The sequence below is a fragment of the Oncorhynchus tshawytscha genome, linkage group LG16 (assembly GCF_018296145.1).
Source record: "Oncorhynchus tshawytscha isolate Ot180627B linkage group LG16, Otsh_v2.0, whole genome shotgun sequence".
In the NCBI taxonomy this organism is placed as follows: domain Eukaryota; kingdom Metazoa; phylum Chordata; class Actinopteri; order Salmoniformes; family Salmonidae; genus Oncorhynchus; species Oncorhynchus tshawytscha.
Genome location: NC_056444.1, coordinates 374,860 through 402,399, shown reverse-complemented (window position 1 = coordinate 402,399; position 27,540 = coordinate 374,860). Strand labels below are relative to the sequence as shown.

The 27,540-nt window shown below is 49.1% G+C and overlaps 1 protein-coding gene across 1 annotated transcript in view; it reads left to right on the top strand.

The window, feature by feature from the left end:
* Nucleotides 1–613: 613 nt before the first annotated feature.
* The window catches only part of LOC112237036 (cysteine/serine-rich nuclear protein 2), a 59,227-nt gene continuing 32,300 nt past the window's right edge, over nucleotides 614–27,540 (top strand). The window contains exon 1 of the mRNA XM_042298654.1: nucleotides 614–826. The gene's annotated coding sequence lies outside the window, so the exon portion shown is untranslated. The remainder of the gene's footprint in view (nucleotides 827–27,540) is intronic.

Here is a 27,540-nt window from a genome sequence, read left to right as displayed (position 1 = left end):
ATGGATTTGATACTATTTCCATTGTACACTGTGGGTAGTGTACTGTTTCCATTGTACACTGTGGGTAGCGTACTGTTTCCATTGTACACTGTGGGTAGCGTACTGTTTCCATTGTACACTGTGGGTAGCGTACTGTTTCCATTGTACACTGTGGGTAGCGTACTGTTTCCATTGTACACTGTGGGTAGCGTACTGTTTCCATTGTACACTGTGGGTAGCGTACTGTTTCCATTGTACACTGTGGGTAGCGTACTGTTTCCATTGTACACTGTGGGTAGTGTACTGTTTCCATTGTAGACTGTGGGTAGTGTACTGTTTCCATTGTAGACTGTGGGTAGTGTACTGTTTCCATTGTACACTGTGGGTAGTGTACTGTTTCCATTGTACACTTCGGGTAGCGTACTGTTTCCATTGTACACAAACATTTTTATCCTCAACACATTTCCAATATGTACTTTAAATATTGTTCTTCAACTATTTGTTTGTTTTCTACTGGAAGAATAGACAGTGCATGTAAATAGTCCAGTTGAGCCAGGCAGCTTTCTCTGTCTGTCTCTCTGTCTCTCTGTCTGTCTGTCTGTCTCTCAGGCAGGAAGCAGCGTGGGCAGCCAGCCTCCCTGTGGCACCGCTGCGTCACGGTTTTTCCAGTGACGAGGAGGCTGCGCTGCGGAGCGGTCTGTCTCAGACAAGGGGAAGGCTGCCACTGACAGTGTGCTCTGCTACAGTCGAGACAAAAGCGAGAGGTCTGTTTGAGGATAAAGTGCAATTGTGTCGCTTGGATTGTGACTATATTTTCACTAATGATGATCTGATATCTGAAATATTGGTGAGTAGCGGCGCTGTTGGTAATTGAACACTGTTCTGTGTAATTGATGTGTAAAAGCTTCGGGGGTGGAGACGAGACAAATAGTTAGGATGTTCTCTTTCACCATAGCAGAAACAGCACTGGCGCTAATCATTTTGGTTATGTTCGTTTGGTTACAATGTTGCAGAAGGTAGACATTATAGACAAAGCTATGGTATTTAAATATGATGATAATCGTGTAGATAATGAAGTGGTTCATTTAGTTGATGCTCGCATTTTTATACATCTGACGTTTTATCGCAGCTGTTGAAAAACGAATTGACTACTTATAAAAAGTTTGGTGTTTGGCCTTTAATAAACCATGTGATTGGAGCAGGTTGGGTGCAGGACAGGTGAGGACAGAGCACGCCAGTGTTAATAAACCATCTGATTGGAGCAGGTTGAGTGCAGGACAGGTGAGGACAGAGCACGCCAGTGTTAATAAACCATGTGATTGGACCAGGTTGAGTGCAGGACTGTTGAAAGTGTTAGGCTATTATATTTAACTGGGCAAGTCAGTTAAGAACAAATTCTTATCAATGACGACGCTGGGCCAATTGTGCGCCGCCCTACGGGACTCCCAATTACAGCCAGATGTGATACAGCCTGGGTTTTTGTAGCCTAGTTGATTTTGTGGTTGTAATGGGTATTTCTAATATGGTGTGTTGTCTACAGTGTATTCAGTAGGCTAAAATGATTCCCTAGTTCGACTCCTGGCCACTACAGCTCGAGCTCTCACAGCTGATGTGTTGTCATAGCAATAATCATTAATCAGGAGGATTGATCAGGTCAACGTGGGGAGGCTGGGCACAGATAATCAGACGTGATATAATGATTGACAGATATCAGCAATTAGGCTACGCTATTCAAATGAAATGGCCCGTGTGTGTTTCTCGCCTTGTCATTGAAATAGACATTGATTCATCATTCGATTATATGGGAATCGGGGGACATTCAAATGACACTTGGCGCAAAGGAATCCCTTTTATTGTTAAATATTTGTCTGTCAAGCTAAATCAATTACAGCTTGTTAGTTTAGAATAATATCTAAAGGATTGGTTATTCTGCATTGGACCACACATGTAATGTTTAGAGGACAAAAAAACATGCGTTTTCCTGTTGTCTGGAAGGCTATTTTCCCTGTTCTCAATGTCTTCTCCACAGAACAAAGTAACAGGATGTCATTTATAACCCAACCCTAGCCTGTGGTTGACCAATTATAATTCCTTGCAGTAAAACTGGGCCAATGGCCAAATACCAAGTATCCTGTTTCAGGCCCAATGTATAGACAATTCAGATCAGTGAGAACATGCCACATGGGAGGCATTTCAGTCCGGGACTCATAGCTACGTGTCTCAGACCCATTCATTCCCTATTACAGAAAGACAACTATTTCCATTGATCATTAATTCCCTATTACAGAAAGACAACCATTTCCATTGATCATTAATTCCCTCTTGACGTTTAGTCCTCTGCGTTGTGTATTTTGATTATTCTCACACCAGCCAGCTAACTTTAGCTAGCTAACAGTACACTTTAACTTTAAATTAAATCAACTTTGACAAAATTAGAAACGTGTAATATCTACAAATGTTTGCTAGCTAGATTCTTACCCGTATACATGGATGGATGCTTCTCCCTCTCTGTCACGGATGCCACGGTTGCCCTTAGATTGAAGATGTAATCTGGAGACAGGTGCTTTATACATCAGCCTTGTGTGTGTTCCCTTTTCGTCTCTGTCTGCATATTTGCAATCAAACGGCAGAATTCCTTAGCTATCATACTCTAATTCCACGGATTTCAAAACTCTGTCCTCCAGAAAATGGAGAGCAACACTTATGCAGTTCTACAACGTGATGTCATTCAGAAAAGCAGCGTTAGAAAAGATTACCCACACATACTGACCAGCTCATATTATAGACAGAAGCTTGCTACATGGCAAACCAATCCAAACTCCTCTCTCAGCATGTCCATCCCACTCATTATCTCAGCCAATCATGGCTAGCGGGAAGGTTGCTGCCTTTATCTGTGGCTAAACCAACTAGGCTCATAATTTAGAAATTGTTTTTACAGATGGCATACAAGTTTGATATTGAGGCACATGAAAGTTGACATGTTCCAGAAGGCATTACTGATTAATAAAAACAAAGTTTACATTCAAATGGCTCTCCTGTGACGTAGTGACGCATGACATGCACCTTGTTTCCTGAAATGAGTCACATATTTCATATTTTTCAAACCAATCAGATCTTTTCACATCAAATCTTTTTCAGAGCGGAATGTATTCAACTGAAATGTGTCGTCCTCATTTAACCCCCCTCTGAATCAGAGAGGTGTGTCTTCCTCATTTAACCCAACCCCCCCCTCTGAGTCAGAGAGGTGCGGGTGCTGCCATAATCGACATCCACATCTTCGGCGCCCGGTGAAGTGGGTTAACAGCCTTGCTCAGGGGCAGAACAACAGAGTTTTACCTTGTCCGCTCAGGGATTCGATCCAGCAACCTTTCGGTTACTGGCCCAACGCTCTAACCACTTCATGTGCTCTGCCGCGCACGTTTCACAACCACAGGAAAGTGTTTAACTGACACACACAGAGGCTTCTGTCTCCAGGGAGTGAGCGTTAATAAGTATTGATGAACAGAAGCTCAAACACAGCAGATAGCATAACTAAACTGTGAGAACTAACAGTCTTTCTCTTCTGTTATAGTCTCCCTTAACTTTCTCATCCCTGGGTTGAGTTTGGCTTCATGCAAATGTTTCAAAGCACAATGAAAATTAAACACTACTGCAGTGGTTATCTCAATCTATAAATATTATCATTGACTTTAAATAGACATGTAGTGAAAAAGCTTAGAGCAGCGGCTAGTATTGTCTGATTTTAGTCATCGTGGACACAGTAACATAAAGGTTTTGACTGGTCACCTCTTGGAAACATTTTTGCTCCATTGTGCTAAACAGATCCAGGTCTGATGGATCCAATGTTCCCAAGTGTTCAGTAGGCTGCACTACCATGTCCACTGCACTACCATGTAGACGGCACTACCTTGTAGACGGCACTACCATGTAGACGGCACTACCATGTAGACGGCACTACCATGTCCACTGCGCTACCATGTAGACGGCACTACCATGTAGACGGCACTACCATGTAGACGGCACTACCATGTAGACGGCACTACCATGTAGACGGCACTACCATGTAGACGGCACTACCATGTAGACGGCACTACCTTGTCCACGGCACTACCTTGTCCACTGCACTACCATGTAGACGGCACTACCTTGTAGACGGCGCTACCATGTCCACTGCGCTACCATGTCCACTGCGCTACCTTGTAGACGGCACTACCATGTAGACGGCACTACCTTGTAGACGGCACTACCATGTGGACGGCACTACCTTGTCCACTGCACTACCTTGTAGACGGCACTACCTTGTCCACTGCGCTACCATGTCCAGTACGCTACCTTGTCCAGTACGCTACCTTGTCCACTGCTCTACCTTGTCCACTGCTCTACCTTGTCCACTGCTCTACCTTGTCCACTGCGCTACCTTGTCCAGTAGACGACACTACGTTGTCCACTACGCTACCTTGTCCAGTAGACGACGCTACCTTGTCCACTACGCTACCTTGTCCAGTAGACGACGCTACCTTGTCCACTACGCTACCTTGTCCAGTAGACGACGCTACCTTGTCCACTGCGCTACCTTGTCCAGTAGACTACGCTACCTTGTCCACTGCGCTACCTTGTCCAGTAGACTTCGCTACCTTGTCCACTGCGCTACCTTGTCCAGTAGACAACGCTACCTTGTGTGGTGCAGTGAAAACAACAGCCAGACTCTGAGAGAACAAGAGTTATCTATACTGCCCTAGCTAGTGGATTTGTTCTGTCGTCATGGTGAGATCATGTTGCTCCTGCTATGAATTCAAAATAATCCCTAGTGGTTGGGACTGTCATTAGGTGTTCCTCTAATCCTTAGTGGTTGGGACTGTCATTAGGTGTTCCTCTAATCCTTAGTGGTTGGGACTGTCATTAGGTGTTCCTCTAATCCTTAGTGGTTGGGACTGTCATTAGGTGTTCCTCTAATCCTTAGTGGTTGGGACTGTCATTAGGTGTTCCTCTAATCCTTAGTGGTTGGGACTGTCATTAGGTGTTCCTCTAATCCTTAGTGGTTGGGACTGTCATTAGGTGTTCCTCTAATCCTTAGTGGTTGGGACTGTCATTAGGTGTTCCTCTAATCCTTAGTGGTTGGGACTGTCATTAGGTCAGGTGTTCCTCTAATCCTTAGTGGTTGGGACTGTCATTAGGTCAGGTGTTCCTCTAATCCTTAGTGGTTGGGACTGTCATTAGGTCAGGTGTTCCTCTAATCCTTAGTGGTTGGGACTGTCATTAGGTCAGGTGTTCCTCTAATCCTTAGTGGTTGGGACTGTCATTAGGTCACGTGTTCCTCTAATCCTTAGTGGTTGGGACTGTCATTAGGTCAGGTGTTCCTCTAATCCTTAGTGGTTGGGACTGTCATTAGGTGTTCCTCTAATCCTTAGTGGTTGGGACTGTCATTAGGTGTTCCTCTAATCCTTAGTGGTTGGGACTGTCATTAGGTGTTCCTCTAATCCTTAGTGGTTGGGACTGTCATTAGGTGTTCCTCTAATCTTTAGTGGTTGGGACTGTCATTAGGTCAGGTGTTCCTCTAATCCTTAGTGGTTGGGACTGTCATTAGGTCACGTGTTCCTCTAATCCTTAGTGGTTGGGACTGTCATTAGGTCAGGTGTTCCTCTAATCCTTAGTGGTTGGGACTGTCATTAGGTCAGGTGTTCCTCTAATCCTTAGTGGTTGGGACTGTCATTAGGTCAGGTGTTCCTCTAATCCTTAGTGGTTGGGACTGTCATTAGGTCACGTGTTCCTCTAATCCTTAGTGGTTGGGACTGTCATTAGGTCACGTGTTCCTCTAATCCTTAGTGGTTGGGACTGTCATTAGGTCAGGTGTTCCTCTAATCCTTAGTGGTTGGGACTGTCATTAGGTGTTCCTCTAATCCTTAGTGGTTGGGACTGTCATTAGGTGTTCCTCTAATCCTTAGTGGTTGGGACTGTCATTAGGTGTTCCTCTAATCCTTAGTGGTTGGGACTGTCATTAGGTCAGGTGTTCCTCTAATCCTTAGTGGTTGGGACTGTCATTAGGTCACGTGTTCCTCTAATCCTTAGTGGTTGGGACTGTCATTAGGTCAGGTGTTCCTCTAATCCTTAGTGGTTGGGACTGTCATTAGGTTACGCCAGCAGCATACCAGCCTCCATCCCACTGCTGGCTTGCCTCTGAAGTGGGCAGGGTTGGTCCCTGGATGGGAAACCAGATGCTGCTTAAAGTTGTGTTGGAGGCCCTCTGGTCCCCCAAAATATCCCTATGCCCCAGGGCAGTGACTAAACTGTGAGAACTAACAGTCTTTCTCTTCTGTTATAGTCTCCCTTAACTTTCTCATCCCTGGGTTGAGTTTGGCTTCATGCAAATGTTTCAAAGCACAATGAAAATTAAACACTACTGCAGTGGTTATCTCAATCTATAAATATTATCATTGACTTTAAATAGACATGTAGTGAAAAAGCTTAGAGCAGCGGCTAGTATTGTCTGATTTTAGTCATCGTGGACACAGTAACATAAAGGTTTTGACTGGTCACCTCTTGGAAACATTTTTGCTCCATTGTGCTAAACAGATCCAGGTCTGATGGATCCAATGTTCCCAAGTGTTCAGTAGGCTGCACTACCATGTCCACTGCACTACCATGTAGACGGCACTACCTTGTAGACGGCACTACCATGTAGACGGCACTACCATGTAGACGGCACTACCATGTCCACTGCGCTACCATGTAGACGGCACTACCATGTAGACGGCACTACCATGTGACGGCACTACCATGTAGACGGCACTACCATGTAGACGGCACTACCATGTAGACGGCACTACCATGTAGACGGCACTACCTTGTCCACGGCACTACCTTGTCCACTGCACTACCATGTAGACGGCACTACCTTGTAGACGGCGCTACCATGTCCACTGCGCTACCATGTCCACTGCGCTACCTTGTAGACGGCACTACCATGTAGACGGCACTACCATGTCCACGGCACTACCATGTGGACGGCACTACCTTGTAGACGGCACTACCTTGTAGACGGCACTACCTTGTCCACTGCGCTACCATGTCCAGTACGCTACCTTGTCCAGTACGCACCTTGTCCACTGCTCTACCTTGTCCACTGCTCTACCTTGTCCACTGCTCTACCTTGTCCAGTAGACGACACTACGTTGTCCACTACGCTACCTTGTCCAGTAGACGACGCTACCTTGTCCACTACGCTACCTTGTCCAAACGCTACCTTGTCCACTACGCTACCTTGTCCAGTAGACGACGCTACCTTGTCCACTACGCTACCTTGTCCAGTAGACGACGCTACCTTGTCCACTGCGCTACCTTGTCCAGTAGACTTCGCTACCTTGTCCACTGCGCTACCTTGTCCAGTAGACAACGCTACCTTGTGTGGTGCAGTGAAAACAACAGCCAGACTCTGAGAGAACAAGAGTTATCTATACTGCCCTAGCTAGTGGATTTGTTCTGTCGTCATGGTGAGATCATGTTGCTCCTGCTATGAATTCAAAATAATCCCTAGTGGTTGGGACTGTCATTAGGTGTTCCTCTAATCCTTAGTGGTTGGGACTGTCATTAGGTGTTCCTCTAATCCTTAGTGGTTGGGACTGTCATTAGGTGTTCCTCTAATCCTTAGTGGTTGGGACTGTCATTAGGTGTTCCTCTAATCCTTAGTGGTTGGGACTGTCATTAGGTGTTCCTCTAATCCTTAGTGGTTGGGACTGTCATTAGGTGTTCCTCTAATCCTTAGTGGTTGGGACTGTCATTAGGTGTTCCTCTAATCCTTAGTGGTTGGGACTGTCATTAGGTGTTCCTCTAATCCTTAGTGGTTGGGACTGTCATTAGGTCAGGTGTTCCTCTAATCCTTAGTGGTTGGGACTGTCATTAGGTCAGGTGTTCCTCTAATCCTTAGTGGTTGGGACTGTCATTAGGTCAGGTGTTCCTCTAATCCTTAGTGGTTGGGACTGTCATTAGGTCAGGTGTTCCTCTAATCCTTAGTGGTTGGGACTGTCATTAGGTCACGTGTTCCTCTAATCCTTAGTGGTTGGGACTGTCATTAGGTCAGGTGTTCCTCTAATCCTTAGTGGTTGGGACTGTCATTAGGTGTTCCTCTAATCCTTAGTGGTTGGGACTGTCATTAGGTGTTCCTCTAATCCTTAGTGGTTGGGACTGTCATTAGGTGTTCCTCTAATCCTTAGTGGTTGGGACTGTCATTAGGTGTTCCTCTAATCTTTAGTGGTTGGGACTGTCATTAGGTCAGGTGTTCCTCTAATCCTTAGTGGTTGGGACTGTCATTAGGTCACGTGTTCCTCTAATCCTTAGTGGTTGGGACTGTCATTAGGTCAGGTGTTCCTCTAATCCTTAGTGGTTGGGACTGTCATTAGGTCAGGTGTTCCTCTAATCCTTAGTGGTTGGGACTGTCATTAGGTCAGGTGTTCCTCTAATCCTTAGTGGTTGGGACTGTCATTAGGTCACGTGTTCCTCTAATCCTTAGTGGTTGGGACTGTCATTAGGTCACGTGTTCCTCTAATCCTTAGTGGTTGGGACTGTCATTAGGTCAGGTGTTCCTCTAATCCTTAGTGGTTGGGACTGTCATTAGGTGTTCCTCTAATCCTTAGTGGTTGGGACTGTCATTAGGTGTTCCTCTAATCCTTAGTGGTTGGGACTGTCATTAGGTGTTCCTCTAATCCTTAGTGGTTGGGACTGTCATTAGGTGTTCCTCTAATCCTTAGTGGTTGGGACTGTCATTAGGTCACGTGTTCCTCTAATCCTTAGTGGTTGGGACTGTCATTAGGTCAGGTGTTCCTCTAATCCTTAGTGGTTGGGACTGTCATTAGGTTACGCCAGCAGCATACCAGCCTCCATCCCACTGCTGGCTTGCCTCTGAAGTGGGCAGGGTTGGTCCCTGGATGGGAAACCAGATGCTGCTTAAAGTTGTGTTGGAGGCCCTCTGGTCCCCCCAAAATATCCCTATGCCCCAGGGCAGTGACTGGGGATGTTGCCCTGTGTGGGGTGCCGTCTTTTGGATTATTAAAAATCGCATGCCACTTATTGTAATAGTAGGGGTGTTTAACCCTGGTGTCCTGCCTAAATTCCCAATCTGGCCATCATACCATCACTGTCACCTAATCATCACCAGCATCCAGTTGACTCATTCCTCTCCCCTGTAACTATTTCCCAGTTCGTTGCTGTAAATGAAAATGTGTTCTCAGTCAATTTACCTGGTAAAATAATGTTACATGTTCCCTCTCTCTGCCTCTTGATAGATCCTTGAGTGAGGTGTGTGTGTGTGTGTGTGTGTGTGTGTACCTTGAGTAGGATAACACACACTCACCATTACTGTGTTTTAGAACCCTTCACTCACTGTGTGCGTGCCGGCCTGTCAGTTTATGACTCTCAGCCCTTATCCATTTGAGTGTAGTTGTGACAGAGACACACTGCCAGCAGCGTGGCACAGCTCCAAGATATCAGCTGGATGGAGCATGTTAGTCTGTATAGACACACTCCCACACAGCCCTGGGTTATCAGTTGCCGAGGACATGCTGGACAGACCAGCAGGCAGGAGAGTGGAGGGGCAAAGTGCACTTTGACTGGGCTCGTACGACTGTTCTGTCTGACTGGGCTCGTACGACTGTTCTGTCTGTCTGACTGGGCTCGTACGACTGCTCTGTCTGTCTGACTGGGCTCGTACGACTGCTCTGTCTGTCTGACTGGGCTCGTACGACTGCTCTGTCTGTCTGACTGGGCTCGTACGACTGCTCTGTCTGTCTGACTGGGCTCGGCGACTGCTCTGTCTGTCTGACTGGGTACGACTGCTCTGTCTGTCTGACTGGGCTCGTACTACTGCTCTGTCTGTCTGACTGGGCTCGTACTACTGCTCTGTCTGTCTGACTGGGCTCGTACTACTGCTCTGTCTGTCTGACTGGGCTCGTACTACTGCTCTGTCTGTCTGACTGGGCTCGTACTACTGCTCTGTCTGTCTGACTGGGCTCGTACTACTGCTCTGTCTGTCTGACTGGGCTCGTACTACTGCTCTGTCTGTCTGACTGGGCTCGTACTATTGTTCTGTCTGTCTGACTGGGCTCGTACTATTGTTCTGTCTGTCTGACTGGGCTCGTACTATTGTTCTGTCTGTCTGACTGGGCTCGTACTATTGTTCTGTCTGTCTGACTGGGCTCGTACTATTGTTCTGTCTGTCTGACTGGGCTCGTACTATTGTTCTGTCTGTCTGACTGGGCTCGTACTATTGTTCTGTCTGTCTGACTGGGCTCGTACTACTGCTCTGTCTGTCTGACTGGGCTCGTACTACTGCTCTGTCTGTCTGACTGGGCTCGTACTATTGCTCTGTCTGTCTGACTGGGCTCGTACTATTGTTCTGTCTGTCTGACTGGGCTGACTGGGCTACTACTGTTCTGTCTGTCTGACTGGGCTCGTACTACTGTTCTGTCTGTGTGACTGGGCTCGTACTACTGTTCTGTCTGTCTGTCTGACTGGGCTCGTACTACTGTTCTGTCTGTCTGTCTGACTGGGCTCGTACTACTGTTCTGTCTGTCTGTCTGACTGGGCTCGTACTACTGTTCTGTCTGTCTGACTGACTGGGCTCGTACTACTGTTCTGTCTGTCTGTCTGACTGGGCTCGTACTACTGTTCTGTCTGTCTGTCTGACTGGGCTCGTACTACTGTTCTGTCTGTCTGTCTGACTGGGCTCGTACTACTGTTCTGTCTGTGTCTGACTGGGCTCGTACTACTGTTCTGTCTGTCTGTCTGACTGGGCTCGTACTACTGTTCTGTCTGTCTGTCTGACTGGGCTCGTACTACTGTTCTGTCTGTCTGTCTGACTGGGCTGGGCGTACTACTGTTCTGTCTGTCTGTCTGACTGGGCTCGTACTACTGTTCTGTCTGTCTGTCTGACTGGGCTCGTACTACTGTTCTGTCTGTCTGACTGACTGGGCTCTGACTGGGCTACTACTGTTCTGTCTGTCTGACTGACTGGGCTCGTACTACTGTTCTGTCTGTCTGTCTGACTGGGCTCTGTCTGTCTGACTGTTCTGTCTGTCTGTCTGACTGGGCTCGTACTACTGTTCTGTCTGTCTCTGACTGGGTCTGACTGGGCTCGTACTACTGTTCTGTCTGTCTGTCTGACTGGGCTCGTACTACTGTTCTGTCTGTCTGTCTGACTGGGCTCGTACTACTGTTCTGTCTGTCTGTCTGACTGGGCTCTGACTGGGCTCGTACTACTGTTCTGTCTGTCTGTCTGACTGGGCTCGTACTACTGTTCTGTCTGTCTGTCTGACTGGGCTCGTACTACTGTTCTGTCTGTCTGTCTGACTGGGCTCGTACTACTGTTCTGTCTGTGTGACCAGTGCCGCTCAGACAGTTTAGCAGACTGATAAACTCCAGATTGACTAGGAAGCAGGGATTAACCTCAGCCATTGTTTCTGCCTATAATCAGTATGTCAGGTAGACTTACTGTAGACAGTCAGTCTGGAGAATATGACCCCCTTCTGACACCATGGTCCCCCTCCCTCCTCCCTCCCTCCTTCTGTCCCTCACTGCAACCTTTAGTTAAATAGACTTAGCTGGCTCTGCCCCCCTCCCTCCCTCCTTCTGTCCCTCACTGCAACCTTTAGCTAAATAGACTTAGCTGGCTCTGCCCCCTCCCCCCCCTCCCTCCCTCCCTCCCTCCCTCCCTCTTTCTGTCCCTCACTGCAACCTTTAGTTAAATATACTTAGCTGGCTCTGCCCCCTCCCTCCCTCCTTCTGTCCCTCACTGCAACCTTTAGTTAAATATACTTAGCTGGCTCTGCCCCCTCCCTCCCTCCTTCTGTCCCTCACTGCAACCTTTAGTTAAATATACTTAGCTGGCTCTGCCCCCTCCCTCCCTCCTTCTGTCTCTCTGCAACCTTTAGTTAAATAGACTTAGCTGGCTCTGCCCCCTCCCTCCCTCCTTCTGTCTCTCTGCAACCTTTAGTTAAATAGACTTAGCTGGCTCTGCCCCCTCCCTCCCTCCTTCTGTCCCTCACTGCAACCTTTAGTTAAATAGACTTAGCTGGCTCTGCCCCCTCCCTCCCTCCTTCTGTCCCTCACTGCAACCTTTAGTTAAATAGACTTAGCTGGCTCTGCCCCCTCCCCCCCTCCCTCCTCCCTCCCTCCTTCTGTCCCTCACTGCAACCTTTAGTTAAATATACTTAGCTGGCTCTGCCCCCTCCCTCCCTCCTTCTGTCCCTCACTGCAACCTTTAGTTAAATATACTTAGCTGGCTCTGCCCCCTCCCTCCCTCCTTCTGTCCCTCACTGCAACCTTTAGTTAAATAGACTTAGCTGGCTCTGCCCCCCTCCCTCCTCCCTCCCTCCTTCTGTCCCTCACTGCAACCTTTAGTTAAATAGACTTAGCTGGCTCTGCCCCCTCCCTCCTCCCTCCCTCCTTCTGTCCCTCACTGCAACCTTTAGTTAAATATACTTAGCTGGCTCTGTCCCCCTCCCTCCCTCCTTCTGTCCCTCACTGCAACCTTTAGTTAAATATACTTAGCTGGCTCTGCCCCCTCCCTCCCTCCTTCTGTCCCTCACTGCAACCTTTAGTTAAATAGACTTAGCTGGCTCTGCCCCCCCCTCCCTCCTCCCTCCCTCCTTCTGTCCCTCACTGCAACCTTTAGTTAAATATACTTAGCTGGCTCTGCCCCCTCCCTCCCTCCTTCTGTCTCTCTGCAACCTTTAGTTAAATAGACTTAGCTGGCTCTGCCCCCTCCCTCCCTCCTTCTGTCCCTCACTGCAACCTTTAGTTAAATAGACTTAGCTGGCTCTGCCCCCCCCCCCCCCTCCCTCCTCCCTCCCTCCTTCTGTCCCTCACTGCAACCTTTAGTTAAATATACTTAGCTGGCTCTGCCCCTCCCTCCCTCCTTCTGTCTCTCTGCAACCTTTAGTTAAATAGACTTAGCTGGCTCTGCCCCCTCCCTCCCTCCTTCTGTCCCTCACTGCAACCTTTAGTTAAATAGACTTAGCTGGCTCTGCCCCCCTCCCTCCCTCCCTCCTTCTGTCTCTCTGCAACCTTTAGTTAAATAGACTTAGCTGGCTCTGCCCCCTCCCCCCCCTCCCTCCCTCCTTCTGTCCCTCACTGCAACCTTTAGTTAAATAGACTTAGCTGGCTCTGCCCCCTCCCCCCTCCCTCCCTCCTTCTGTCCCTCACTGCAACCTTTAGTTAAATAGACTTAGCTGGCTCTGCCCCCCTCCCCCCTCCCTCCCTCCTCCCTCCCCAGGGAACGCTCACAGCTATGTTTACATTTTTAGGAAGGGGGGAGGAAGGGGGGAGGAAGGGGATGGGAGAATGTAAAGTGAGACCATGTGTCCTGGCTGGCCCTGTCCCCTGCCTGTGATTGAAGATGCCTGGGTCCTTATTTATCAATCATAAATAAGCGGCAGGTAGCCTAGTAATTAGAGCGTTGGACTAGTAACCGAAAGGTTGCAAGTGTAACAGTATAGACTTTACGCTCGTACCCTCGCCCCGACCTGGGCGCGAACCAGGGACACTCTGCACACGTCAACAGTCACCTCGAAGCATCGTTACCCATCGCTCCACAAAAGCGGGTCTTGAAGTCGTGGTTCCCCTTGCCCTGCAAGGTCTCAGAGCAAGTGACGTCACCGATTGAAACGCCACTAGCGCGCACCACCGCTAACTAGCTAGCCATTTCACATCGGCTTCACAAGGTTGAATCCCAGAGCTGACACAGATAAATAAAATATCTGTCGTTCTGCCCCTGAACAAGGCAGTTAACCGACTGTTCCTAGACCGTCATTGAAAATAAGAATTTGTTCTGAACCGACTTGCCTATTTAAATAAAGGTTAAAAAAAATGTTGGCTCAAATGAAATCAAATCAAATTTATTTATATAGCCCTTCGTACATCAGCTGAAATCTCAAATTGCTGCACAGAAACCCAGCCTAAAACCCCAAACAGCAGGCAATGCAGGTGTAGAAGCACGGTGGCTAGGAAAATCTCCCTAGAAAGGCCAAAACCTAGGAAGAAACCTAGAGAGGAACCAGGCTATGTGGGGTGGCCAGTCCTCTTCTGGCTGTGCCGGGTGGAGATTATAACAGAACATGGTCAAGATGTTCAAATGTTCATAAATGACCAGCATGGCCCAATAATAATAATCACAGGCAGAACAGTTGAAACTGGAGCAGCAGCACGGCCAGGTGGTCTGGGGACAGCAAGGAGTCATCATACCAGGTAGTCCTGAGGCATGATCCTAGGGCTTAGGTCCTCCGAGAGAGAGAAAGAGAGAGAGAGAGAGAGAATTAGAGAGCATACTTAAATTCAGACAGGACACCGGATAGGACAGGAGAAGTACTCCAGATATAACAAACTGACCCTAGCCCCCCGACACATAAACTACTGCAGCATAAATACTGGATGCTGAGACAGGAGAGGTCAGGAGACACTGTGGCCCCATCCGAGGACACCCCCAGACGGGGCCAAACAGGAAGGATATAACCCCACCCACTTTGCCAAAGTACAGCCCCCACACCACTAGAGGGATATCTTCAACCACCAACTTATCATCCTGAGACAAGGCCGAGTATAGCCCACAAAGATCTCCGCCACGGCACAACCCGGGGGGGGGGGGCAACACAGACAGGAAGATCACATCAGTGACTCAACCCACTCAAGTGACGCACCCCTCCTAGGGACAGTATGAAAGTGCCAAACCAGACAGGAAGATCACATCAGTGACTCAACCCACACAAGTGAAGCACCCCTCCTAGGGACAGTATGAAAGCCATAGTAAGCCAGTGACTCAGCCCCTGTAATAGGGTTAGAGGCAGAGAATCCCAGTGGAAAGAGGGGAACCGGCCAGGCAGAGACAGCAAGGGCGGTTCGTTGCTCCAGAGCCTTTCCGTTCACCTTCACACTCCTGGGCCAGACTACACTCAATCATATGACCCACTCCATATGACCATTCCATAAGAATGGAGCTCAGTAGGAGAAAGCCCTGCCTCCAGCTGTTTGCTTAGAAATTCTAGGGACAATTAGGAGGCCTGCGTTTTGTGACCGTAGCGTACGTGTAGGTATGTACGGCAGGACCAAATCAGAGAGATGGGTAGGAGCAAGCCCATGTAATGCTTTGTAGGTTAGCAGTAAAACCTTGAAATCAGCCCTTGCCTTGACAGGAAGCCAGTGTAGGGAGGCTAGCACTGGAGTAATATTATCACATTTTTTGGTTCTAGTCAGGATTCTTGCAGCCGTATGTAGCACTAACTGAAGTTTATTTAGTGCTTTATCCGGGTAGCCGGAAAGTAGAGCATTGCAGTACGCTAACCTAGAAGTGACAAAAGCATGGATTCATTTTTATGCATCATTTTTGGACAGAGTTTCTGATTTTTGCAATGTTACGTAGATGGAAAAATGCTGTCCTTGAAATGGTCTTGATATGTTCTTCAAAAGAGAGATCAGGGTCCAGAGTAACGCAGAGGTCCTTCAGTTTTATTTGAGACGACTGTAAAACCATTAAGATTAATTGTCAGATTCAACAGAAGATCTCTTTGTTTCTTGGGACGTAGAACAAGCATCTCTGTTTTGTCCGAGTTTAAAAGTAGAAAGTTTGCAGCCATCCACTTCCTTATGTCTGAAACACATGCTTCTAGCGAGGGCCATTTTGGGGCTTCACTATGTTTCATTGAAATGTACAGCTGTGTGTCATCCGCATAGCAGTGAAAGTTAACATTATGTTTTCGAATGACATCCCCAAGATGTAAAATATATAGTGAAAACAATAGTGGCCCTAAAACGGAACCTTGAGGAACACCGACATTTACAGTTGATTTGTCAGAGGACAAACCATTCACAGAGACAAACTGATATCTTTCCGACAGATAAGATCTAAACCAGCCAGAACTTGTCCGTGTAGACCAATTTGAGTTTCCAATCTCTTCAAAAGAATGTGGCGATCGATGGTATCAAAAGCAGCACTAGGGTCTAGGAGCACGAGGACAGATGCAGAGCCTCGGTCTGATGCCATTAAAAGGTCATTTACCACCTTCACAAGTGCAGTCTCAGTGCTATGATGGGGTCTAAAACCAGACTGAAGCTTTTTGTATACATTGTTTGTCTTCAGGAAGGCAGTGAGTTGCTGTGCAACAGCCTTTTGTAAAAATTGAGAGGATTGGAAGATTCGATATAGGTCGATAGTTTTTAATATTTTCTGGGTCAAGGTTTGGCTTTTTCAAGAGGCTTAATTACTGCCACTTTTAGTGAGTTTGGTACACACCCAGTGGATAGAGAGCCGTTTATTATGTTCAACATAGGAGGGCCAAGCACAGGAAGCAGCTCTTTCAGTTGTTTAGTTGGAATAGGGTCCAGTATGCAGCTTGAAGGTTTAGAGGCCATGATTATTTTCATCATTGTGTCAAGAGATATAGTACTAAAACACTTGAGTGTCTCTCTTGATCCTAGGTCCTGGCAGAGTTGTGCAGACTCAGGACAACTGAGCTTTGAAGGAATAAGCAGATTTAAAGAGGAGTCCGTGATTTGCTTTCTAATAATCATGATCTTTTCCTCAAAGAAGTTCATGAATTTATCACTGCTGAAGTGAACGCCATCCTCTCTTGGGGAATGCTGCTTTTTAGTTAGCTTTGCGACAGTATCAAAAAGGAATTTCGGATTGTTCTTATTTTCCTCAATTAAGTTAGAAAAATTAGATGATCGAGCAGCAGTAAGGGCTCTTCGATACTGCACCGTACTGTCTTTCCAAGCTAGTCGGAAGACTTTCAGTTTGGTGTGGCGCCATTTCCGTTCCAATTTTCTGGAAGCTTGCTTCAGAGCTCGGGTATTTTCTGTGTACCAGGGAGCCAAGTGTTGGAATAACAGAAATGCTTGTCAAGCGAAGAATATGGAAAATAAACTGAGTGTACAAAACATTAAGAACACCCCCAGGTGTTCCTAAGGAAGGGGGGGAGCGAGTGTTCCCTTGTTCAGGAGACTCAGTGTTCCTAAGGAAGGGGGAGAGCGAGTGTTCCCTCGTTCAGGAGACTCAGTGTTCCTAAGGAAGGGGAGAGCGAGTGTTCCCTCGTTCAGGAGACTGTGTTCCTAAGGAAGGGGAGAGCGAGTGTTCCCTTGTTCAGGAGACTCAGTGTTCCTAAGGAAGGGGAGAGCGAGTGTTCCCTCGTTCAGGAGACTCAGTGTTCCTAAGGAAGGGGGAGAGCGAGTGTTCCCTCGTTCAGGAGACTCAGTGTTCCTAAGGAAGGGGGAGAGCGAGTGTTCCCTCGTTCAGGAGACTCAGTGTTCCTAAGGAAGGGGGGAGCGAGTGTTCCCTTGTTCAGGAGACTCAGTGTTCCTAAGGAAGGGGGAGAGCGAGTGTTCCCTCGTTCAGGAGACTCAGTGTTCCTAAGGAAGGGGGAGAGCGAGTGTTCCCTTGTTCAGGAGACTCAGTGTTCCTAAGGAAGGGGGAGAGCGAGTGTTCCCTCGTTCAGGAGACTCAGTGTTCCTAAGGAAGGGGGAGAGTGAGTGTTCCCTCGTTCAGGAGACTCAGTGTTCCTAAGGAAGGGGGAGAGCGAGTGTGCTGGCCTCTCTGTTCTGGCCTCTCCCTCCTGGTCTCAGCTAATGGGATGTTAGTGATAAGTCTTGTTGTTCCAATACCCATACTGCATACTACATACTTAATGAGTGTGTATATACTATTAGTTCATTTTAGTATACTGTAAACGAACAGTTTCCTTTCAGTTAAGCGTACTAGCTCTTTGCCTGTCTACTGGAAGTTGATGCTGTTGCGATTCAACCTCTTGCTAGCTTGTTAGCATAACAAATTGCTAGCTAGACATTTTACATCTTCAGGTGTGTTTATTATATTTAATCTGGGGTGTGTTATTGAATTCATTCTGGAGTGCCAAAGTGCGCCCTGGGTGTTTGTAAATTGAGAGCGTTGTCAGATTTTCCTATTGTAAATTCAGAGCATTTCGCTCTCTGAGCGGTCAGAGCGCACACTGCCAGACACTGTCTGCCAGACACTGTCAGTGTGGTAGAGGGGTAGGGTGTAGGGGTAGGGTGTAGGGGTAGGGTGTAGGGGTAGGGGGGTAGGGGGGGGTAGGGGTAGGGGTAGGGTAGGGGTAGGGGTACAGGGGTAGGTCAGTGTGGAGGCTATATACAGGGGTACCGGTACAGAGTCAATGTGGAGGCTATATACAGGGGTACCGGTACAGAGTCAATGTGGAGGCTATATACAGGGGTACCGGTACAGGGTCAATGTGGAGGCTATATACAGGGGGTACCGGTACAGGGTCAATGTGGAAGCTATATACAGGGGGTACCGGTACAGGGTCAATGTGGAGGCTATATACAGGGGGTACCGGTACAGGGTCAATGTGGAGGCTATATACAGGGGGTACCGGTACAGGGTCAATGTGGAGGCTATATACAGGGGGTACCGGTACAGGGTCAATGTGGAGGCTATATACAGGGGTACCGGTACAGGGTCAATGTGGAGGCTATATACAGGGGTACCGGTACAGGGTCAATGTGGAGGCTATATACAGGGGTACCGGTACAGGGTCAATGTGGAGGCTAAATACAGGGGTACCGGTACAGGGTCAATGTGGAGGCTATATACAGGGGTACCGGTACAGGGTCAATGTGGAGGCTATATACAGGGGTACCGGTACAGAGTCAATGTGGAGGCTATATACAGGGGTACCGGTACAGAGTCAATGTGGAGGCTATATACAGGGGGTACAGGTACAGAGTCAGTGTGGAGGCTATATACAGGGGTACCGGTACAGAGTCAATGTGGAGGCTATATACAGGGGTACCGGTACAGGGTCAATGTGGAGGCTATATACAGGGGGTACCGGTACAGAGTCAATGTGGAGGCTATATACAGGGGGTACCGGTACAGAGTCAATGTGGAGGCTATATACAGGGGGTACCGGTACAGAGTCAGTGTACAGGGGTACAGGCTAGTTGAGGTCATCTGTACATGTAAGTGGGGTGAAGTGCCTTTGCATAGATGATAAACTGTGAGTAGCAGCAGTGTACAGGGGGGGTCAATGTAAATTGTCCATTGGCCATCTGATTAATTGTTCAGCAGTTTTATGGTTTGGGGGTAGAAGATGTTGAGGAGCCTTTTTGACCTCGACTTGGCACTCCCGTACCAATTGCCGTAGCAGAGAGAACAGTCTAAAACTTGTGACTGGAGTCTGAGAACTGTGCAGCTGGCAACACTACGCTTTTTTGCCGACGTTTACTGACACCATATTCAACTGGTGTTGAGTGTTTGTAAATTCATCAGTTATTCTCTGGTACACTCAGACGAGAGTGCTCTGAAATCTGAGTAGATAGCCAGTGTGAATGTCGATTGAGACGACTGTACTACTTAGCTAAACTAAGAATGATGGTAATAATCAAGTCCATAAACATTGAGGAGTTAGATAGCATATAGTTAATCTACTGGCAAGATCAATGTATTAGTAGCCAACTAACGTTAGGTAGCTAGCTAACATCAATCCGGTACCTACTGCTATACTGATGCTATATGGCTCGTAAGGACAGCGTAGCTAACAAAATATCGGCCAATATAATGTGTGAGGTAACTATTTGAAAAGTCATGACTTTATTTCATTGCTCAACATTTTAACATTTGTCATAATTAGGTCAAGCAATGCATTTGTATCTCGTTGGACTTCGGCTGCATATTTTCCACCATTTTCTTCAAATTTGAAAACATGAAGTCATACCCATTTTCTGAATTGCATTAGGGGTCTGCTTGTATACTTACACTTAAATATTTTGGCAAATGTAGTACAACATCCGTGAACTTTTGGCATACTAACTATATCCATACTATGACCAAGGAGCATACTACATACACAATTTACGTCACAAATAGTATGGTTAGTGCAGTTGGTATTCAAACACAGCTCTGTTCTCAGCTGATGAATGTTAGTGGTGAAGACTCCTGGTCTCAGCTGATGGGATGTTAGTGGTGTAGACTCCTGGTCTCAGCCAGTGGTGTAGACTCCTGGTCTCAGCTGATGGGATGTTAGTGGTGAAGACTCCTGGTCTCAGCTGATGGGATGTTAGTGGTGAAGACTCCTGGTCTCAGCTGATGGGATGTTAGTGGTGAAGACTCCTGGTCTCAGCTGATGGGATGTTAGTGGTGAAGCCTCCTGGTCTCAGCTGATGGATGTTAGTGGTGAAGCCTCCTGGTCTCAGCTGATGGGTGTTAGTGGTGAAGCCTCCTGGTCTCAGCTGATGGGATGTTAGTGGTGAAGACTCCGACTCCTGGTCTCAGCTGATGGGTGTTAGTGGTGAAGCCTCCTGGGGTCAGCTGATGGAACCTAGTGGTGAATCCTCCTGGTCTCAGCTGATGGGATGTTAGTGGTGAAGCCTCCTGGTCTCAGCTGATGGATGCTAGTGGTGAAGCCTCCTGGTCTTAGCTGATGGGTGTTAGTGGTGAAGCCTCCTGGTCTCAGCTGATGGGATGCTAGTGGTGAAGCCTCCTGGTCTCAGCTGATGGGTGTTAGTGGTGAAGACTCCTGGTCTCAGCTGATGGGTGTTAGTGGTGAAGACTCCTGGTCTCAGCTGATGGATGTTAGTGGTGAAGACTCCTGGTCTCAGCTGATGGGATGTTAGTGGTGAAGACTCCTGGTCTCAGCTGATGGGATGTTAGTGGTGAAGCCTCCTGGTCTCAGCTGATGGAATGCTAGTGGTGAAGCCTCCTGGTCTCAGCTGATGGAATGCTAGTGGTGAAGCCTCCTGGTCTGTCTCAGCTGATGGAATGTTAGTGGTGAAGCCTCCTGGTCTCAGCTGATGGAATGTTAGTGGTGAAGCCTCCTGGTCTCAGCTGATGGAATGTTAGTGGTGAAGACTCCTGGTCTCAGCTGATGGGTGTTAGTGGTGAAGACTCCTGGTCTCAGATGATGGAATGTTAGTGGTGAAGACTCCTGGTCGCAGCTGATGGGATGCTAGTGGTGAAGACTCCTGGTCTCAGCTGATGGGATGCTAGTGGTGAAGACTCCTGGTCTCAGCTGATGGGATGCTAGTGGTGAAGACTCCTGGTCTCAGCTGATGGGTGTTAGTGGTGAAGACTCCTGGTCTCAGCTGATGGGATGTTAGTGGTGAAGACTCCGACTCCTGGTCTCAGCTGATGGGGTGTTAGTGGTGAAGACTCCGACTCCTGGTCTCCTCCATATTCTGCTCTGCGCGTATTATTGGGTGTTTTAGCTTGTACACAGAGGATGTTTTTGTATAATTCTGTATGCAGAGTCTCAATTTAATGTTTATCCCATTTTGTGACTTCTTGGTTGGTAAGTGGACCCCAGACCTCGCAATGATAAATGGAAATGGGTTCTATAACTGATTCAAGTATTTTTAACCAGATCCTAATTGGGATGTCAAATGTTATATTCCTTTAGATGGCGTAGAAGGCCCTTCTTGCCTTGTCTCAAATCGGTCACAGCTTTATGGAAGTTATGTGGTGCTGATGTTTCGGCCGAGATGAGTATAGTTTTTTTTTGTGCTCAAGGGCAACAGTGTCTAGATGGAATTTGTATTTCTGGTCCTGGTGACTAGACCTTTTTGGAGCACAATTATATTTGTCTTACTGGGAATTACTGTCAGGGCCCAGGTCTGATAGAATATGTGCAGTAGATCTAGGTGCTGCTGTAGGCCCTTCATGGTAGGGGACCGAAGCACCACATCATCTGCGAACAGTAAACATTTGACTTCAGAGTCTAGTAGGGTGAGGCCTGGTGCTACAGACTGTTGTAGTGCCCTCACCAATTCATTGATATAAATGTTGAAGGGGGTGGGGCTACAGCTGCATCCCTGTCTCACCCCACGGCCCTGAGGAAAGAAATCATTGTTTATTTAGCTAATTTTAACCTCACAATTGCTGTTTGTGTACATGGATTTTATAATGTTGTACGTCCCCCTTACTGTTTGTCAGTGTGTGGAGGGTGTGCAGGGTGCATACGTGGTCTGTCATACGGTATTTTGGTAAGAAGCCAATTTGACATTTGCTCAGGACATTGTTTTCACTGAGGAAATGTTTGAGTCTGCTGTTGATGATACTGCATATGATTTTTATGAGATTGCTGCTGATGCATATTCCATGGTAATTATTGGGGGGAGGTCCCGTCGTTCTGGGAGAGGGTCTCGCTGGTCTGGGCGGGATGTCCGTTGAGCTGCGGTTCAGAGCGATGTCCTTTAGGGTCCTGGTGAAGGTGGGCACTGCTGTCTTGTATAAGTGGACCTGGTCATAAAGGCTGTTCTAGTCCAGGGTGGAGTGGTGGGCCAGGTAAACATTTGGTTTTGAGACACAGTCATGGGAAATACTTGCATTTACCCGCTGTATGGTAGCAGGGTGGAAGTATTTTTGTGGTAGCAGGGTGGAGATAACCAGTTGTGTGTTGGGGAAAGTAGAAGAAGCTTTTTCATTAACACCCTTTCCTGCTGTGTTCTCAGGTTGTTCTTGCCTGTGTGTATTATTATGTGGCTGGGTGTTCCTAGTTGGTCCTCAGACAAAAGGACACCAGAGTTTAGAGCCTGTGTGTTGTATTTATTTCCATTGGAGTCCATAAGGAGTACAATCTGTAGCTTGTGGGTGTGGTGGGGTTGTCAGGAGGGCTATCAGGTGGGCTGATGGGGGGGGGCTAGGAAGGTCTGGGGTCCGCTGGGCTTGGGGTTCTTCATTTATTTATGTTTATGAAAGAGCTGCAAAACCTGGACCCGTACAAATTAGCTGGGCTTGACAATCTGGACCCCCTATTTCTGAAACTATCCGCCGCCATTGTCGCAACCCCTATTACCAGCCTGTTCAACCTCTCTTTCATATCGTCTGAGATCCCCAAGGATTGGAAAGCTGCCGCAGTCATCCCCCTCTTCAAAGGGGGAGACACCCTGGACCCAAACTGTTACAGACCTATATCCATCCTGCCCTGCCTATCTAAGGTCTTCGAAAGCCAAGTCAACAAACAGGTCACTGACCATCTCGAATCCCTCCGTAACTTCTCCGCTGTGCAATCTGGTTTCCGAGCCGGTCACGGGTGCACCTCAGCCACGCTCAAGGTACTAAATGATATCATAACCGCCATCGATAAAAGACAGTACTGTGCAGCCGTCTTCATCGACCTTGCCAAGGCTTTCGACTCTGTCAATCACCATATTCTTATCGGCAGACTCAGTAGCCTCGGTTTTCGGATGACTGCCTTGCCTGGTTCACCAATTACTTTGCAGACAGAGTTCAGTGTGTCAAATCGGAGGGCATGCTGTCCGGTCCTCTGGCAGTCTCTATGGGGGTGCCACAGGGTTCAATTCTCGGGCCGACTCTTTTCTCTGTATATATCAATGATGTTGCTCTTGCTGCGGGCGATTCCCTGATCCACCTCTACGCAGACGACACCATTCTATATACTTTCGGCCCGTCATTGGACACTGTGCTATCTAACCTCCAAACAAGCTTCAATGCCATACAACACTCCTTCCGTGGCCTCCAACTGCTCTTAAACGCCAGTAAAACCAAATGCATGCTTTTCAACCGATCGCTGCCTGCACCCGCATGCCCGACTAGCATCACCACCCTGGATGGTTCCGACCTAGAATATGTGGACATCTATAAGTACCTAGGTGTCTGGCTAGACTGCAAACTCTCCTTCCAGACTCATATCAAACATCTCCAATCGAAAATCAAGTCAAGAGTCGGCTTTCTATTCCGCAACAAAGTCTCCTTCACTCACGCCGCCAAGCTTACCCTAGTAAAACTGACTATCCTACCGATCCTCGACTTCGGCGATGTCATCTACAAAATGGCTTCCAACACTCTACTCAGCAAACTGGATGCAGTCTATCACAGTGCCATCCGTTTTGTCACTAAAGCACCTTATACCACCCACCACTGCGACTTGTATGCTCTGGTCGGCTGGCCCTCGCTACATATTCGTCGCCAGACCCACTGGCTCCAGGTCATCTACAAGTCCATGCTAGGTAAAGCTCCGCCTTATCTCAGTTCACTGGTCACGATGGCAACACCCATCCGTAGCACGCGCTCCAGCAGGTGTATCTCACTGATCATCCCTAAAGCCAACACCTCATTTGGCCGCCTTTCGTTCCAGTACTCTGCTGCCTGTGACTGGAACGAATTGCAAAAATCGCTGAAGTTGGAGACTTATCTCCCTCACCAACTTCAAACATCAGCTATCTGAGCAGCTAACCGATCGCTGCAGTTGTACATAGTCTATTGGTAAATAGCCCACCCATTTTCACCTACCTCATCCCCATACTGTTTTTATTTATTTACTTTTCTGCTCTTTTGCACACCAATATCTCTACCTGTACATGACCATCTGATCATTTATCACTCCAGTGTTAATCTGCAAAATTGTAATTATTCACCTACCTCCTCATGCCTTTTGCAAACATTGTATATAGACTCCCCCTTTGTTTTCTACTGTGTTATTGACTTGTTAATTGTTTATTCCATGTGTAACTCTGTGTTGTCTGCTCACACTGCTATGCTTTATCTTGGCCAGGTCGCAGTTGCAAATGAGAACTTGTTCTCAACTGGCCTACCTGGTTAAATAAAGGTGAAATAAAAATAAAAAATAAAAATGATCTGTTCTGCTGTAGTGTTCAGACTTTGGTCAGGATCTGAGGTGGACTGTTCTGCTGGCTTCTCTGTGGGGTTGCAAGCTCTTTAATGTGTTGTTCTGTCACACATCCTTCTCACCTTCTTCTCCTTTGGTGTTCTCACCTGCTATTCCAGCTGGGTGAATTTATCCTTCATTTCAGTGAGGGAGTAGTGCTCTGTGCTGGGAGGTTGTCTTTCCGCTTGGGGTTGCTCATCTGTGGGGTTGTTTAAGGAAGAGGTCTGACTTGTTTGGGGTGGGAGAGTCTTTCTCAAGAGAGCTTCTCCTGCTGAGCTCCCTCTTCGATTCAGGGGAAGTCCAGGGGTTGGCCTGTACCAGTACTGTTCGGGTTGGCCTGTACCAGTACTGTTCGGGTTGGCCTGTACCAGTACTGTTCGGGTTGGCCTGTACCAGTACTGTTCGGGTTGGCCTGTACCAGTACTGTTCGGGTTGGCCTGTACCAGTACTGTTCGGGTTGGCCTGTACCAGTACTGTTCGGGTTGGCCTGTACCAGTACTGTTCGGGTTGGCCTGTACCAGGTTGGCCTGTACCAGTACTGTTCGGGTTGGCCTGTACCAGTACTGGTTGGCCTGTACCAGTACTGTTCGGGTTGGCCTGTACCAGTACTGTTCGGGTTGGCTGTACCAGTACTGTTCGGGTTGGCCTGTACCAGTACTGTTCATCCCCCTGTACCAGTACTGTCCCCGGGTTGGCCTGTACCAGTACTGTTCGGGTTGGCCTGTACCAGGTTGGCCTGTACCAGTACTGTTTGGGTTGGCCTGTCAGTCCTCATTGGCTAGTATCCTGAGTTTTCTACCCATCATTACGCTCTCATCCCCCTCTCTCGCTCTCATCCCCCTCTCTCGCTCTTATCCCCCCTCTCGCTCTCATCCCCCTCTCTCGCTCTCATCCCCCCCTCTCTCGCTCTCATCCCCCTCTCTCGCTCTCATCCCCCCTCTCTCGCTCTCATCCCCCTCTCTCGCTCTCATCCCCCTCTCTCGCTCTCATCCCCCTCTCTCGCTCTCATCCCCCTCTCTCGCTCTCATCCCCCTCTCTCGCTCTCATCCCCCCTCTCTCGCTCTCATCCCCCCCTCTCTCGCTCTCATCCCCCTCTCTCGCTCTCATCCTCCGCTCTCTCGCTCTCACCCCCCCCTCTCTCGCTCTCACCCCCTCGCTCTCTTGCTCTCACCCCCCCTCTCTCGCTCTCACCCCTCCTCTCTCTCGCTCTCACCCCTCCTCGCTCTCTCGCTCTCACCCCTCCTCGCTCTCTCGCTCTCACCCCCTCCTCGCTCTCTCCTCGCTCTCACCCCTCCTCGCTCTCTCGCTCTCACCCCTCCTCGCTCTCTCGCTCTCACCCCTCCTCGCTCTCTCGCTCTCACCCCTCCTCGCTCTCTCGCTCTCACCCCTCCTCGCTCTCTCGCTCTCACCCCCCCTCTCGCTCTCTCGCTCTCGCTCTCACCCCCTCGCTCTCTCGCTCTCCAGCCCGCCTCGCTCTCTCGCTCTCAACCCCCTCGCTCTCTCGCTATCAACCCCTCTCGCTCTCAACCCCATCTCGCTCTCAACCCCATCTCGCTCTCAACCCCATCTCGCTCTCAACCCCATCTCGCTCTCAGCCCCATCTCGCTCTCAACCCCATCTCGCTCTCAACCCCATCTCGCTCTCAAGCCCATCTCGCTCTCAAGCCCATCTCGCTCTCAAGCCCATCTCGCTCTCAAGCCCATCTCGCTCTCAAGCCCATCTCGCTCTCAAGCCCATCCGCTCTCAAGCCCTCTCGCTCTCACCCCATCTCGCTCTCACCCCCATCTCGCTCTCACCCCCATCTCGCTCTCACCCCATCTCGCTCTCTCGCTCTCAACCCCATCTCGCTCTCACCCCCATCTCGCTCTCTCGATCTCGCTCTCTCGCTCTCACCCCATCTCGCTCTCTCGCTCTCAACCCCATCTCGCTCTCACCCCCATCTCGCTCTCACCCCCATCTCGCTCTCTCGCTCTCAACCCCATCTCGCTCTCTCGATCTCGCTCTCTCGCTCTCAGCCCCATCTCGCTCTCACCCCCATCTCGCTCTCACCCCATCTCGCTCTCTCGCTCTCAACCCCATCTCGCTCTCACCCCCATCTCGCTCTCTCGATCTCGCTCTCTCGCTCTCACCCCATCTCGCTCTCTCGCTCTCACCCCATCTCGCTCTCTCGCTCTCACCCCATCTCGCTCTCTCGCTCTCACCCCCATCTCGCTCTCTCGCTCTCACCCCATCTCGCTCTCTCGCTCTCACCCCATCTCGCTCTCTCGCTCTCACCCCCATCTCGCTCTCTCTCGCTCTCACCCCTCCTCGCTCTCTCGCTCTCACCCCTCCTCGCTCTCTCGCTCTCACCCCTCCTCGCTCTCTCGCTCTCACCCCTCCTCGCTCTCTCGCTCTCACCCCCTCGCTCTCACCCCCCTCGCTCTCACCCCTCTCGCTCTCACCCCCTCTCGCTCTCACCCCTCTCGCTCTCACCCCCTCTCGCTCTCACCCCCTCTCGCTCTCACCCCCTCGCTCTCACCCCTTCTCGCTCTCACCCCCCTCGCTCTCTCGCTCTCACCCCCTCTCGCTCTCACCCCCTCGCTCTCTCGCTCTCACCCCCTCTCGCTCTCACCCCCCTCGCTCTCTCGCTCTCACCCCCTCGCTCTCTCGCTCTCACCCCCTCTCGCTCTCACCCCCCTCGCTCTCTCGCTCTCACCCCCTCTCGCTCTCACACCCCCCTCGCTCTCTCGCTCTCACCCCCTCTCGCTCTCACCCCCCCCGCTCTCTCGCTCTCACCCCCTCTCGCTCTCACCCCCTCGCTCTCTCGCCCCTCGCTCTCTCGCTGTCACCCCCTCGCTCTCTCGCTCTCCACCCCCCTCTCGCTCTCGCTCTCTCGCTCTCACCCCCCTCGCTCTGTCACTCTCACCCCTCGCTCTCTCACCCCCTC